At 29.4% G+C, this 14612-nt stretch overlaps 1 protein-coding gene across 1 annotated transcript in view; it reads left to right on the top strand.

The window, feature by feature from the left end:
• LOC123293059 (connectin) overlaps nt 1-14612 on the top strand; it is a 445382-nt gene that overhangs the window by 285174 nt on the left and 145596 nt on the right. The window lies entirely within an intron of this gene.

Below are 14612 nucleotides of genomic sequence, written 5' to 3'. Positions count from 1 at the left end.
TTTAAAAGTATCCAAAACGTATCTAAATACGTTTAAATGTATCACCAAATATTGTGCCTAAATAATTTGGAGCCTCGCATCCATTTTTTACATCCACTATCATTTAAGACTATTTTACATTTCCATCTTCCGTTAATGCATTTACAATCACCTAAACATTTTATTTTGCTTTGATTTTTACAACCTGGAATTATATTTTGTTCAAAATATCGCATATTATTTTAGATATATTTGTCATATACTACCGTCACCGTCCTCTCTAAATACTTGGACGCCATTTCGATAAATTGTAAGAGAGCTGGCTTTCTTACTTTTAATTACTTGCACTAAACACAAAAAAATAATTAGAATACTCACAATTCGATGAAACATATTTGAAATAGCTCTGTAACTTCAAAAAATGAAATTTATTTAAACAAAAAAAATGGTATTGCTAATTAGTAATTTGTAAGTTTCATCATCTTGTTTAAGAAAAAAACAAGTGAAAACAAACAATTGACTGAGTTAATTGTTGAAATACCATGCATAGTCAGTGTTGATTTCTTTATCACATTACACATACAAACATGTGACACATACATAACTGATAATCAAGTATAGTACATATTATAAAATTTCCGCCTAATTGGCGCCCTCACGGGTAAACAGTGATGTTTACGAAAAAATGTTTCAAGTTTGTTTATTTTTTGATAAGAAACATTTTTTACATTTAAACTTTTGTTCTATCTCTAACGGTTTACAAGATGGATCCTACGGACCCAAGACCCAATTGACCTATGATGCTCATTTACGAACTTGACCTCACTTTTTACGTCCTGAGTACGCTGTAAAAATTTCAACTCGATATCTTTTTTCGTTTCTCGTTATCGTGTCCACAGACGGACGGGCGGGCGGGCAACCGGAAATGGACTAATTAGTTGATTCTATGAACACCTATAGCAAAATTTTGTGCGTGGCATCAATATTTTTAAGCGTTACAAACTTGGGACTAAACTTAGTATACCTTGCATATTACATATATACATGGTATAAAAAGGGAAAAAAGATAAATAAGGGGTGGAGAGATGCGCAAAGTACAAAATTTTGAATTTTTTTTAAAATAAAAAATTATTTTGTATTTTTTGATTAGTTTTAAGCACAAAAGTATTCTTGTGATTTTTTTCTCTATATGCTTAGTTTTCGAAATAAAAGTTCTTGGAAAACTAAAAATGTAATATTCAATTTAAGGAACAATGTGGTATTTTTTCAATCTCTGAGGAAATTCGCTTAGTTAACGCAGCTCCTGCGCTATAAATTTTTTTTGGAATTCATAAACTACGAAATTCTCATGTTTAAATATATATCGGCGCTCCTAATGATGATTATAAAGTTATATTAAAATTTTTGTGTCTTGAAAAAGAAGCCAGAAATATTTTTTTTTTTCAATAAAATAAATAATTAAAATAATAAAAAATAATTTTATTATTAGTGTATGCCTGAAATTTTTTTTATTTTAACTGAAAATTTTTCGAACTTTCGCTCATTCTCAAGAGATTAGTTTAATTTATACAAAATTTGTTTATAATAAATATAACCAAATAAATACCATGGTTTTATAAAATTTTTTTGACGTTATCATGAAGACCTTGGAAACTGAAATGAAACTTTAATGAAAATTATTTGAAAATTAGACTTCTAAAAAGTTATATAGCTTCCTTTTCTCGCATGTGTGCAAAATTCTGAATTTATCATCAAATTTATGGGCATTTCGAATGCAATGGTCTGAAAAAGCTGTTGCACCAATGTTTTTTAGTCGAATAGGTGCACTATTGCAGAATTAAATTGGTAAATACCTGATTTTTCTTTATCTAAAGTTTTTTGTTTATTATTTACTAATAATTTTGATAACGTTAAATTATTTGAAAATATAATGTTGTAATTGCACGGTAAGAGTATATGACCTTGTAATGAAATGTGGTATAATTTTTGACCAATCGTTTACAGTTCAGTTTCAGAAAGATCTTCGTTTACAAAAATTCTACCATACTTGTTTCTGTTACACACACAATACTCTACTATAGTCATTAATGTAAGAGGCCATACATTAAATATGTTTGCATTTTTGACGGGAGTAAGCTTAATAATCTAAACAGGCACTTATGTAGGGTGGGGTGGGGCTATATTTTGGGGCTAATGCGGTAAATTGGTTTTAAATTTTCCCATAGTGTTTATTGTTACATTTAAAGTGGTTTGGCTGTCACTTGATTAGTCAACTAGTCAACTAGTCAATTCGTATGACGAAAATGTAAGAAAATGCTCTAAAAATATCGAAAAGGCGACAAAAATTAAATTTTTTTAATGTTTTCTTTTTGGAAAGCGCCGTAAGGTAATGTTTTTTTGCATAAACAGAATCTGTGGTAAATTTTCTTCATGATCAAAACTTTTTTGAAGCACCGATTAATTTTTGTACAAATAACATTATTGTGAGTTCTTCCATAAGGTACTGTAATAAAAATCACAAATTTAAAATGAAATAATTCAAAACTTTGTCCCACAAGAGGTCCCAAAACTGTGTTTACTGTGATCAAGGGACTTTTCAACTATCACTTCCGCAAAAAAATGAACATTCGCTCAAACTTACTCAAACAGCCGAACCACTCTAACTTCTAACAAAAAAATATTCATTCCTTTATAAAATAAATCTGAATATCAGGTTGTTTGCTTGTTTGTTTGTTTCTTTGTTACACTTTCACGAAAACTTTACTCAATTGATTTGGATGAAACTTTACAATAATATATTCGTGCTCATTTACCAGTCTAATACATAAGCTATAATTTATTAAGAAATATACATTTTTTTTTAAATTAATGAATTTTAATGTTTTACTCCGCCATCTATGAACATCACTTTAAAACAAATCTTCTGTTCTAATAATGTTAATGAATTATGACTATTTGACATTTAAAAGGGAATTTAAAACTGTACATATATTTTCCCTGTGTAAAACAATCCCTATTCCTATTTCCAGTGTTATGGAAGAAGGATAAGTGAGAGAAAGTGAGGCGAAGGCTATAATGCGATGGTCTTTTAAGCCCATCAAGTATATAGCAAATAAACATTGTCTTGAACCAAGAAAATTGAGATTATGTAAATCGTGATTTTCGATTTGCTTTTGTCCAGTCGAATATGTTATCCATTATATGTCCATATGTCCAGTCGGTTAAACCGATAGTTCAAGAAAAACATGTAAAAAATGAAAATATACAAATAGAAAAAAACCTTTATATTTCCTCCCTTTTTCAGTCTTATCTTTTTCAACTCTCTAAATGATTAGACAAAACATAATCATAGAAATTTCGCTTCATTATGAGCTCACGGTCTATTTACCTACATGAATGGGTTTATAATGATATAATTATTTAATTCGATTTTCAAAACACTTTGAAATCACCACTGGGAAATCTTAATTATATCAGTGATGCGTTGGGATACTTCGGCATGGCAGTGACAGGCATTAAGAGATCATGACTCAGTAGAGGGTACAAGATGTATATTTGGCATGTTTTTGCAATATTAAATTTTGCTCCGCAAGGGTCCCCTAAACTATATTTATTTTCATGAAGGGATTTTGAACTATCATTTACCGCAAAATATATGAACATTCACGGTACTTGCTCTCAAATAGCCGAACCACGTTAATTACTTATTTTTTAAGTTTTTTATATTTCCTAATATATTTCAATCGTTGAGCAAATAGTTTAAAGGTGTTTTTATACATTATTTTTTAACCTTTTTCTAAGACAAACTGTATATTATTAAACATATTTCTTCTCAAAATATGTTTAAGGTATTTTATCAACCCATAATAATGTTAAAAGCCTATTTATGCATAGAAAAAGTATATAATGAAGAAACTTTATCAATCTTAAAAAAAGACGAAAGCAAATAATAAACTTTATTATAAACCTACGCTTATACAAATTCTTGTTCTTGCGGGAAAAATAAGTTGAGTATATTGAAAATGATAAACATTTTTTTTTTCGTATAAATTTGAATTGTAAAGTATGCGTGTTTTACTCACTAGGTCAATTTGAATTTGGTATCAGATGGTAAAATTTATAGACATTCAGATAGTTACCTACACATTTTTATACCGTGTATATATTAATTTTATATACTGTATACTAAGTTTAGTCCCAAGTTTGTAACGCTTAAAATATTGATGCTACCAACAAAATTTTGGTATAGATATAGATATTTGATAAACCAAGTCTGTAATCAACTAAATTTGGGTCATACTTTTTTCAAATTTGTGCTCAAATTTACCCTAGCCTAATAGGTTTCAAGAATGTGGGGTCCTGGTCCCGAAACCAGGCACATAATTGATAGCTACTGAAAAACTGACATAACAGTTGAAAAGAATGACCCAAAATTTGTGGATTTCAACAAACATGCCATTAATATTGGATCATATTTGCCTTTGTTATCAACAAAATCAATTTTTTTAACTTTTTGACGTCATCAAAATAAAAAAATTTAATTTTGCACTGTCACATCCAAATTGCATCCAATTTTGATAACCAAATATGTAATCCTAATAAATTAGGATCAAAATTAACCTAGCTCTTCTATGGTCAAGAATGTGTGAATGTGTGTAGCTAGCAAAAAACTGGTATCACAGCTAAAATGAGGGAACCAAAAATCGTGGGTTTCAAAAAAATTCCAATAAGATGGGATCAAATTTGCCTGTGTTATCAAAAAAATAGAATTTTTCCCGAATATTATCCAATTTTGATAAACCAAGTATGTAATCCTACTAAATTTTGGTTATACTTTTCAAATTTGTGATAAAAATTAATCCAGCTCTAAGAGCTCAAAAGGAGGATAAATGACGGCATACGAAGTTGATGTTATAACACAATAATCTTTGTATTGAAAAGTTGTCCAGCAAAGCGGGTTGTTTACAGCTAGTAGTATACACATCAAAATAAAAATCTCGTGAACAACAGTCGTCATAGCTGCATCAATTAGGTCATCCTCCCCCCCCCCCATTTCGATGCAATTTATTTAAACAGGATTTTTCGTTTTTCATGTTTTTGAAAACATTTAATATGTTCGTAAACAAAACCTATTACCAAAATATTATTTCAATTCACATACAAATTTTATGGAAACTGTCTCATTTGGAGCATAAGTCTATATATTCGAGCAAAATATGACTAAAAAAAGTCTTAAAACAATGATGTGGAATTTTTGTAGCGTGTTTTTCATGCATACATACATACATACATATTAACATGATTTTTATTATTCAAAAACCCTTGTGAAGTAGCATATCATCATTTTTTATATTTTGTAGACAAATTTATGTCATATATACCATAAAAATAAAGTGATATATTTATTTTGATTAAGATCTAACTACACTACAATATAAAAAGAAAAAGGAAAAACACATAGAGAAAAAAAAACTGTACACTGTATATGATGGCTGTCAACTTTGAACTGTTGAAAATAGATGTTACTAAATAGTGAAATATTTATGTGTGTGTTAAGTTGGCATTGTCATTTTTAGTACTTAGTACAGTTAAAGATGTTACAAATAAAGGAAACTGAAAGAAACCGCTTGAATTTTGCTAAAACCTCATGGAATGTGTTTCTTAGGTTCAAATATCATTAGTAACGCATGAGTTAGTCGTGCAAATGTTTTTATATGTTAATAAACAATAAAGTGTTAACTTGAATTACATATACGTTATACATGTATGATAGTTTTCAATTATTTGACAAACATTTAACATTTACGTCATACAAGTTGCCTATTTAATAATTTTTTAAGTGAACTTTAACATTGATCGTTTCATTGAGTTTAAAAATTTTTGTTTATTAACATATAAAAACATTTGCACTAACTCGTGCCTTACTAATAATATTTAACACCTAAGAAACACATCCCAAGAGGCTTTAGCAAAATGTGAGCGGTTTCTCACACATTATTATCGTATTATTCGATTTTTGTAACATTACTGTACTATACTTTAAAACTTGAAAAATGGCGAATAAAACTGAAATTGAAATAAAAAAACATGTTTCAAGCAAAGTTAGTCTGTGTTGTGTGAAGAGAATATTAAGGCAGATAGATTGCGAAGCGTGGAGTAAGAAAATCTTTAAACCATTAACATAAACCCTTCTAGGGAGCCAAAAAAGATCCCAAATAAAGTTATTCCAATAAAAACGGAATATTTACTGTCGGAAAAGTTTTAATCTATCCCAATCCGATTTCACTTCAAGTTAGCGAAAATCTGTACCGTTTAAGGCTAAATATTAGACAGATGAAGTACTAAATTCAAAGTGAGAATAAACGACGGACAGGCAATGAATTAAATAAATTATTCCCCCTTCCAGTGACTTAGAGAAAACTTTTGAAAAACGCATGAGCAACTTTGATGAATCTCTGGTCCGAGATGGAAAAAGACCAAGTAAATGATACAAAAAAAATCAAACTTAAACACTACTGTAAGTTCAGGCTATGAACCTACAAAAAGGAAAATTGAAAACTCATAATTTCTCCAGAAAGTTAGAGAAAAACAGGCTATTGCACATTGTCGTCTCATAAAAAAACGTATCTTAAATAATTGGTAAATGGTTTTCTCAGGTACCTTTACAAAAAACCGCAGAAGTTAAAAATTAAAAAAAAAAAACACTATAAGTCTCTTAGGCGAGGTTATATTTCCGCTGATAATTACATTTCAATGGCATTTCAACAGCTCCTCAATTTCAGAAACTTAGTGCACCTCCTTCATGCAGATACCATGCACTACACCAGCCCATCACAACTATTAATTAAATTAATTTGGTTACGACGGTGGGAATCGAACCCGCTACCCTGGGCATACCGCGGACGGAACTGCTTACGCCTTAACCAACTGACCTAATAGGGTTCAAAGGTTGATTTAGTTTGACGAAAATATGTGTAAAAAGAGGAAAGTTTTTCCGAGAATCTTTCTCTAGAAAAAAACAAAAAAAAAACTTTTTTTCTGCGATTCTCATGATTCTCCATTCATGATTATTAAAACTGTTTTTAGTTGATGAATTCCATGTCCATCAAAGTATTAGCAAAGAAAATTCAATTACCGTGTTTGTTAAAAAAGAAAAATTTGCTATTATAAAAATTGAAAGAAACATTAAAAAAAAATTTTTTTGATGGAATAACTCATTTTCTATTTTTGAATATAATTACAATAACATCCGTTTAAATCAGGAAGTAAATAATGTTTAATAATTTGTTGACATTGTCATGAAAGGCTATAAAAAAGTAATTTCCTGATGAAAACACTTTCAAATATCGATTTTTTTCGAAATGGGGTTGAAAGGTAGGTAATTAGTATAGAAAAAAATATATGTAAATTTACAGTTATTTAACATGTTATTTTTTTTAGCGCATTGTCAAAGGAAATGGAGCTATTGCTTTTGTACTGAAGATGGAATTTTGAAAAAATTTCTTCAAATGTTCATCGATTCTATCTAATAGGTGTCAAAAATGACTATCGTTAAATTAAATATCTATACGTTTATGTGTCTGTAAACTCTCTAGCAGTCGAAATTTAAATCCAATTTGAATCAATTTCTATATCAAGAAGAGTTTTGGTATTTGAATGGTCAAGTTCGTTAATGAGAAAATCGACGGATAAACAAGGGGTTAGGGGTAGGTGGGCAAAGTACAAAATTTTGAATTTTTTTCAAATAAAAATATATATTTGTATTTTTTGATCGGTTTTAAGCAAAAAGTACACCTGTGATTTTTTCTCTAGACTTTTAGTTTTCGAAATAAAAATTCTTGAAAAATTAAAAATGTAATTTTTGATTTTAAGAAAAATGTGTTATTTGTTTCAATCTCTAAGGGAATTCGCTTAGCTAACTCAGCTACTGCGCTACGAATTTTTTTTATGCATAAAATGCAACGAAAAAATTACAATTTTTTGAAAAGTAAGCTTTACAAGCTTTATACACATAAGATTTCATGATAAACATTTCACAGGACCAAAGAATACTTGTCACACTTCATGTGATAATTTTGTCAAAAGAAATATATGACACATTTGTTTATTGTATAGAAATACCTACACACAAAGCTTTTAATATTTTAAATCGACCAGAAAATTTTTTGTTTATACTTGAATTTTCGGAATAATTTTTGATATAAGTGAAAATCATCTTATATATTATTACTCTAGCAAGTTACACGGCATACACGGTCTAAAAATGTACCACTTAGATAAAAACATGCTAGACAAATAATTTCAAAATAATATCATAAATTTAAATAAATTTAAATAAAAAGTTAATTAGGCAAACATGTTAGTTTTTACAGATGCTCTTCTAATACTTTAGACATATAATTACAATTTTTAATGCATGTTCTTCTAATATCAATTTAAGAACTTTTGATTTTTTTCACCACTTTTCTACATAATTTGTTGCTTGTTATTTTTAGCCATGGATACAGGGTTGGCACGGGTTACGGTAACTACGGAAGCGGAATTCCGCTTGGATCGAGATAGTTTATTAGTATTATACCAATGGTAGGATTTCTTCTTCTCTTGAAGTTGAAATGTTGGAAAAAGGCTTATTTTTTTAATAGATTTCTTTCTTTCTTTGTAAAAATCCGAGAAAGAGAGTTTTTCGGTTCCGGAACGTTCCAGAATTTCAACTCCATTCCTTCATTTTTCGAAAAGTTATCAGGGAAAGTTGAAAATATGTGGTTACTGCGGTTTTCTTAGAATTTTGCTATTATCATGGTTCCATAACAGGCGATATCGATCAGAAATGCATAACAAAAAATTTTTTTTCCTATTCGCCTCAATCCGATTAATGGAAACAGAGATATTCAAGAGAACGTCACCATAGAAAACAATGTAGAAATAAATATTCCCAAAGTAGTGTTCACAAGGTCGTGCGGATCGTTCCGGAACCAGAAAACTCCTTATATCTATTTTTAAAACGAAAGAAATCTAATTAAGGTGATTGTAAGGCTTCAGGTTTGTAAAAAAGTTTTGGTTTATTGCACGGTACATACATATAAACCAAATTGATGCTTTGTAGTGAATACCACGCAATTACAAATATATATAAAATATTGTGCGCAAGTGATGCATATAAATTGGATATTATAGATATCGCTCTTCAATCATCAATACTCTAACTATAGTCGTCTCTGTTCATCAAATGATGGATCTTCGAATTTTAATAATTAAATTAAAATTTTGTTGTTATTTCATCGACAATCTTATATTCTGGGGGTATTTTTATTAAAGAACTACAAGATTGTCTAAATATTTTAGATAGTTTTTTATCACACTCTCTAGATTTTTTGATATAGAAATATCCAATTGAAAAGGATAACCCACATATGATTCATAATTTTTTCAGCCAACTTTTAATAATAAAATAATAATAAAAAGCGCGGTGACCTAGGAATTTTTTGTGATTTTTGGAAACTTTGTTAATCAAAAAATGTTTTTATAAAATTTTATTGAAATCCCTTGTATTCCATCTTTGCGTATCCCCTTAAAAAAAATAGCCCTCTTCCAAAATTTTTCAAATTGATTTTCGAAAATCTGGTTTGTTTACCCCACAAAAATGTCAATCATCTGACTAACCTCAATATTTTTATTAAAATAAATCTGATATGAATTGAGTTTTGAATTCGTGTAATTTTAAAAGAAACAATTAACTCAATTCAACCAAAAAATGTTATACGAATTTATTTCAAGAATTAAATTTATCGATTAAATATTAAACGACTTGCTTATTTATTTTATTACCAAACATTTATGTTTAAATAACAAAATTATTCAGTTATGATCTTTGTCGAAGAGATTTTCTATTTTAACACACAAAGATCACATCATCACAAAACAACACAAAACTTTTGCGTAAAATAATTCCCAAAACTTTGTTTTATGTATATAACAATAAATACACACAATTACAAAAGTATGGAATGAGATAGAGAGTCGATGGAGCGAGCGCCCTTCTATTTCATTCGTTCGAAGTTATATAATGACAAACGAAATGTTTGATGTGTCTTTTCCCTTTCTGTATAAATAAATAAAACTTATTTTCTTGTAAATATTATATATCAATATATACAGGATGATCTAAAAGGGATGTATAAAGGCTCTATTAGATTCGTTACAGCTCTCAATATACCGACTTAGCTACAAACACAAATACCAATCTGTTCCAAAGCTTTTATTTTTGTAAGTAGCTCACTTGGTTAAAGCGTAACCAGTTCCGTACATGGTATGCCTAGAGTAGCGGGTTCTAAGTCCGCCGTCACAACAAGAATTAATTTAATTAATAGTTGTGATGGGCTGGTGTAGTCGTGTAGTGCTATATCCCTGAAGGAGGTGTGCTTAGCCTCTGAAAATAATTAATAATTGAGAAGCTGATAAATAAAATTATCAGCGGAAAGTTGGTAAAACACACACAGGGTCTACTTTAGTTGCCAGCATATGGAAAACTTTTTTATTAAAAGGTTTACGAAAAAAGTTATGCTTAATAAAAATCACTGCTATCAAAAATATTAACATTGAGCTATTCACTCTTGACATATAATGTATAGGGAGCCATAAATTGAATAAAATCGTCAGGAATTCGACAAGAAGTTGTTTAGAAATGTAGACCATTTAGAACAGATAATAAGGGAAACGGTTTGAGAAATCACTCTCGAGATAATACGTTTAAATAGTTTTGTAAACTCACAATTAAATGTATGCAACGCGAAGGTAGATACATCGAGGCGAAAAGGAACTGAAGATAACTTGGAATAATGGCATATTTTTAAGTTGCATTTTTTCGGAAACGTTTTTGAGAAAATGTTTCAATGTTTTTTTGTTCAAAATCGTTCGTTTTTATGAGGATTCTAATTTAAAGTTTTATTCTGTCTTTTTTTGTTTAGAATTGAAATTGGTAACTATTAACCAGCAACCCGAAGAACTTAGTCCAATCTGATGTCAGAACATGATCTTCGTCATCAAATTCTACAATTTTTGTTGAGGTCATTTTCATTCATAGATCTAAACGGTCCAACCTGTATATTTCCTATTCGTTGTGTGCGTAGTTATGGTAGGGACAATAAAATCGATGCCAGCGCTTCGAGTGGAAATTTTGACGTTAAAGGAGGCTGTTATAACTAATTTGAAGTTCTTTACATGTTAATGTTATAGAAAATATCCAATTTAAATTATTGAAAAACACTAATTAATTAAACTAAATGCATTAAAAATTTTGATAATAAGAAATCAAATTGCACAAATATTATTTTTTAAATGTAAATTATCATAATTATTTATTTAAATTTGAATTCTAGTGAGAGAATAATATTAAATTTTCAATATAAATCATAAATACAATGCATCCATACAATTCCATAATTAAAGTAGTGTATCGTTACCATGGAAACGCCTCCAATAAAACTCACGCACGGTGCGAATATCATTTAGAAGAATATAAATTGTGTTTACAATAATTTAGATAAAACTGAGTCTAGTTCTGTTCTGTACCACAAAAATAGCTAAGCCCAAAATATTGTTTCATGATTTCAAAAATTAAAATTAATAATTTGTTTTCTTTTTGTTTTAGGTAAGTTACAAAATGACTGTGGCATTGTAAGCTGTTTGTGGTAAGAATATGTTAGTGGCGAGGCGCTACAAAGAATAAAGTGAAATGGGATTGCTAACCCGATTCATTAACCTCAATTGGGTTAATTCAAACTATCAAAAATTAATCTATTTATACCAAACTATCAAAAACTATAAAAAATACTTTTGAAATTATGAAAGTTTGGATAAAATTTATAAAAATTTTTTTTTTTTAATTATTTTTGATTGAATATTTTTTTAGGTCAAATTATTATATAGTAATTAATTGTTTGATTAATTTGAAGGATTTTCTTAAAAAGATCAGTATATAACTACTAGATATACTGCCACTCTGAATGTTTCTGGGCCAGATAATGAAGAAGTAATATCTTCGGCGAATTCATCATCGCCATTATTATCTTAATATATATATTTCTTGTGTGTGTGTGTATGTGACTGAACTCCTCCTAGACGGCTGGACCGATTTCGATGAAATTTTTTGTGTGAGTTCAAGGGGATTCGAGAATGGTTTAGATTCACAATTTGGTCCAGTACAACTGTTTTTGAGGGCTCCGTACCAAAAAAATGAAATTTCATTAAATGGTGGGAGCGCATATAAATCATATCACATTATGTATACTATGTGTACTGTGTATTTTTAATAGTATTCAGGTATTGTCAATAGGCATTTATTAGAGCCATATGCGAGCGCAGCGAGCTCTACTATCAAAGGTCAGGCCAAAGGTCGAAGGTCAGGCCACTCCAATAAATAGGAGTTAAATTGGGGTTTAGCGGGATGGGTTTAGCGGACAGGCTAAACGTAGTATAGGTATTCATGAATTGGAGTTACGTTTTTACGGGACAACGTCCGTCGGGGCCGCTAGTATTATATATATTTTTTCTTTGTTTAAAAACTTCCAGGCGCGTGCCTCTTTGTAACCTCCCGCCTGTCGGCACATGCCTATTTTGCCTTTGACGGATAAATATACCTCTGTGTAATAGTGAGTGTGTTTGAGTGGGTGTGTAGGTATCTATGTATGTTGACAAAGACAAACACACACTTCTAAACTTTTGACATAATTATGTAAACTAAATTTAAATGATAGACTTGGATGATGATACTACGCAATACGTATACCTATAAACAATCGAGGAAAGATTTCACAAATATGAGAAAGGGTAGACGGCTAAAAAGAGATATTTTAAAAATAAAAGACACAAAATATGTAGGTAATAGGGTGAGTTGGTTGTATATTATTTTATTTGACCTGTAGTAAAGGTCTTCTAATCGTACACTTTGAATAGTTGCTATTTTTGATTTTTTGTCGAGAAATTCCCATTCATTTAAAGCGTTTCGATACCAAAACGAAAGTGTTACCAAAAAACTGAAATTTTGTTAGTCAATTAATGAGTATTTAATGCGTTAAAGAGTATTTAATTCTGAACAAATTTTAAGTGGATTCTCTGTACGGTTTACGTTAAATTTATTATTAAAACAAGTGAAAACAAACAATTAACTGAGTTAATTGTTGAAATAAAATGTAAAAACAGTGATGATTATTCTTTCACATTACACATACAAACATGTGACACATACATAACTGATATTCCCATATAATACATAATATGCAATTTGTGCATAATTTGCGCTCATCACGGGTAAACAGTGTTCACGAAAAAATGTTTCAAACAAAAATTTTTTATTTTTTTATTTGGAATATTTTTTACCTTTGACCTTTGTTGCTCATTTACGAACTCGACCTAACTTTTAACGTCCTAAGCAGGTTTCAGCTTGATATCTTTTTTCGTTTTTGAGTAATCGTGATGACAGACTTACAGACAGACGACAGACGACAGACGAGAGACAAGCAGATAACCGGAAATGGACTAATTAGGTGATTTTTCGAACACCTGTCCCAAAATTTTGTTCATAGTATCAATATTTTTAAATGTTACAAAATTGGGACTAATCTTAGAATACCATGGTATATTTCATATACATGGTATAATCAGCCCTTTTTAAATGGTAGTATATGAAGAAGTAATAAATGGATTTTTAGTTAATTTTAGTAGCTTTTAAAAATATTGTACCATTTACATAAAAATACGTTTATCAGTTTATCAATAATTCTCAAGTTTTAAGTTTTAAAATCATACCAAAATTAAGCACTATGAAAAAAAGTAAACAACTTTTTTTGTGTAAAAACACTGACTTTGATAGTTAATTTCTCATAAACCGCACAGTGAATCGATATGAATTTTTCACAAAAGACGTATAAAAGAATGGTTAATTGATAAATAAAATTTCAAATTTTTGGTCATCATTTTCTATTTACAGGATCGAAATACCTGAAAGAGTAAAAATGAAAATAATAAAAAAAAAATTAATGGTACGGTTTATGAAAAAAAAACTTACTTTTATAGTTAACTAGCTGACCTGGCGAACTTTGTTCCGCCTTAATGGCAATAAATAAGCGGTTTTTTTTTTTTTTTTAATTGGAAAAAATACAAAAAAAATTAAATACCTACATTAATCATTCATAATTATTTCTGTATTTTAGTACATAGGTTGCTCTTCATTTAAGTACCTTGTGATAGACGACATTTTTTTTTTATTATCAGGCGCAAAAACAAACAACGCAGATGGTCTTCCGACCCGTGACCATGGGAAAAACATGAATGTTCTAAAAAAAAAAAAGTATCCTGGCTCTAAACTACCTCCCTGCCAATTTTAAAGCTAAATCGATTCAGCCGATTCTTGAGTTATAAGTGGAGTAACTAACACGACTTTCTTTTATATATATAGATATCTCATAAACCGTTCAGAGAATAAATATGAACTTTTCACGAAAGGCGTATAAAAGCATGATTAAATGATAAATAAAATTTCAAATTTTTTGGATCATTTTCAATTTTTCGCTATATTTTCATAACCTGAACAGAATGAGGATCGTCTCTTTTTTCCAACACAAAAGAGTGAAATGTCA

The sequence above is a fragment of the Chrysoperla carnea genome, chromosome 2 (genome assembly GCF_905475395.1).
Source record: "Chrysoperla carnea chromosome 2, inChrCarn1.1, whole genome shotgun sequence".
Classification (NCBI taxonomy): domain Eukaryota; kingdom Metazoa; phylum Arthropoda; class Insecta; order Neuroptera; family Chrysopidae; genus Chrysoperla; species Chrysoperla carnea.
The sequence above is the reverse complement of the archived record's forward strand: the minus strand, read 5'-3'. Positions and strand labels throughout refer to the sequence as shown.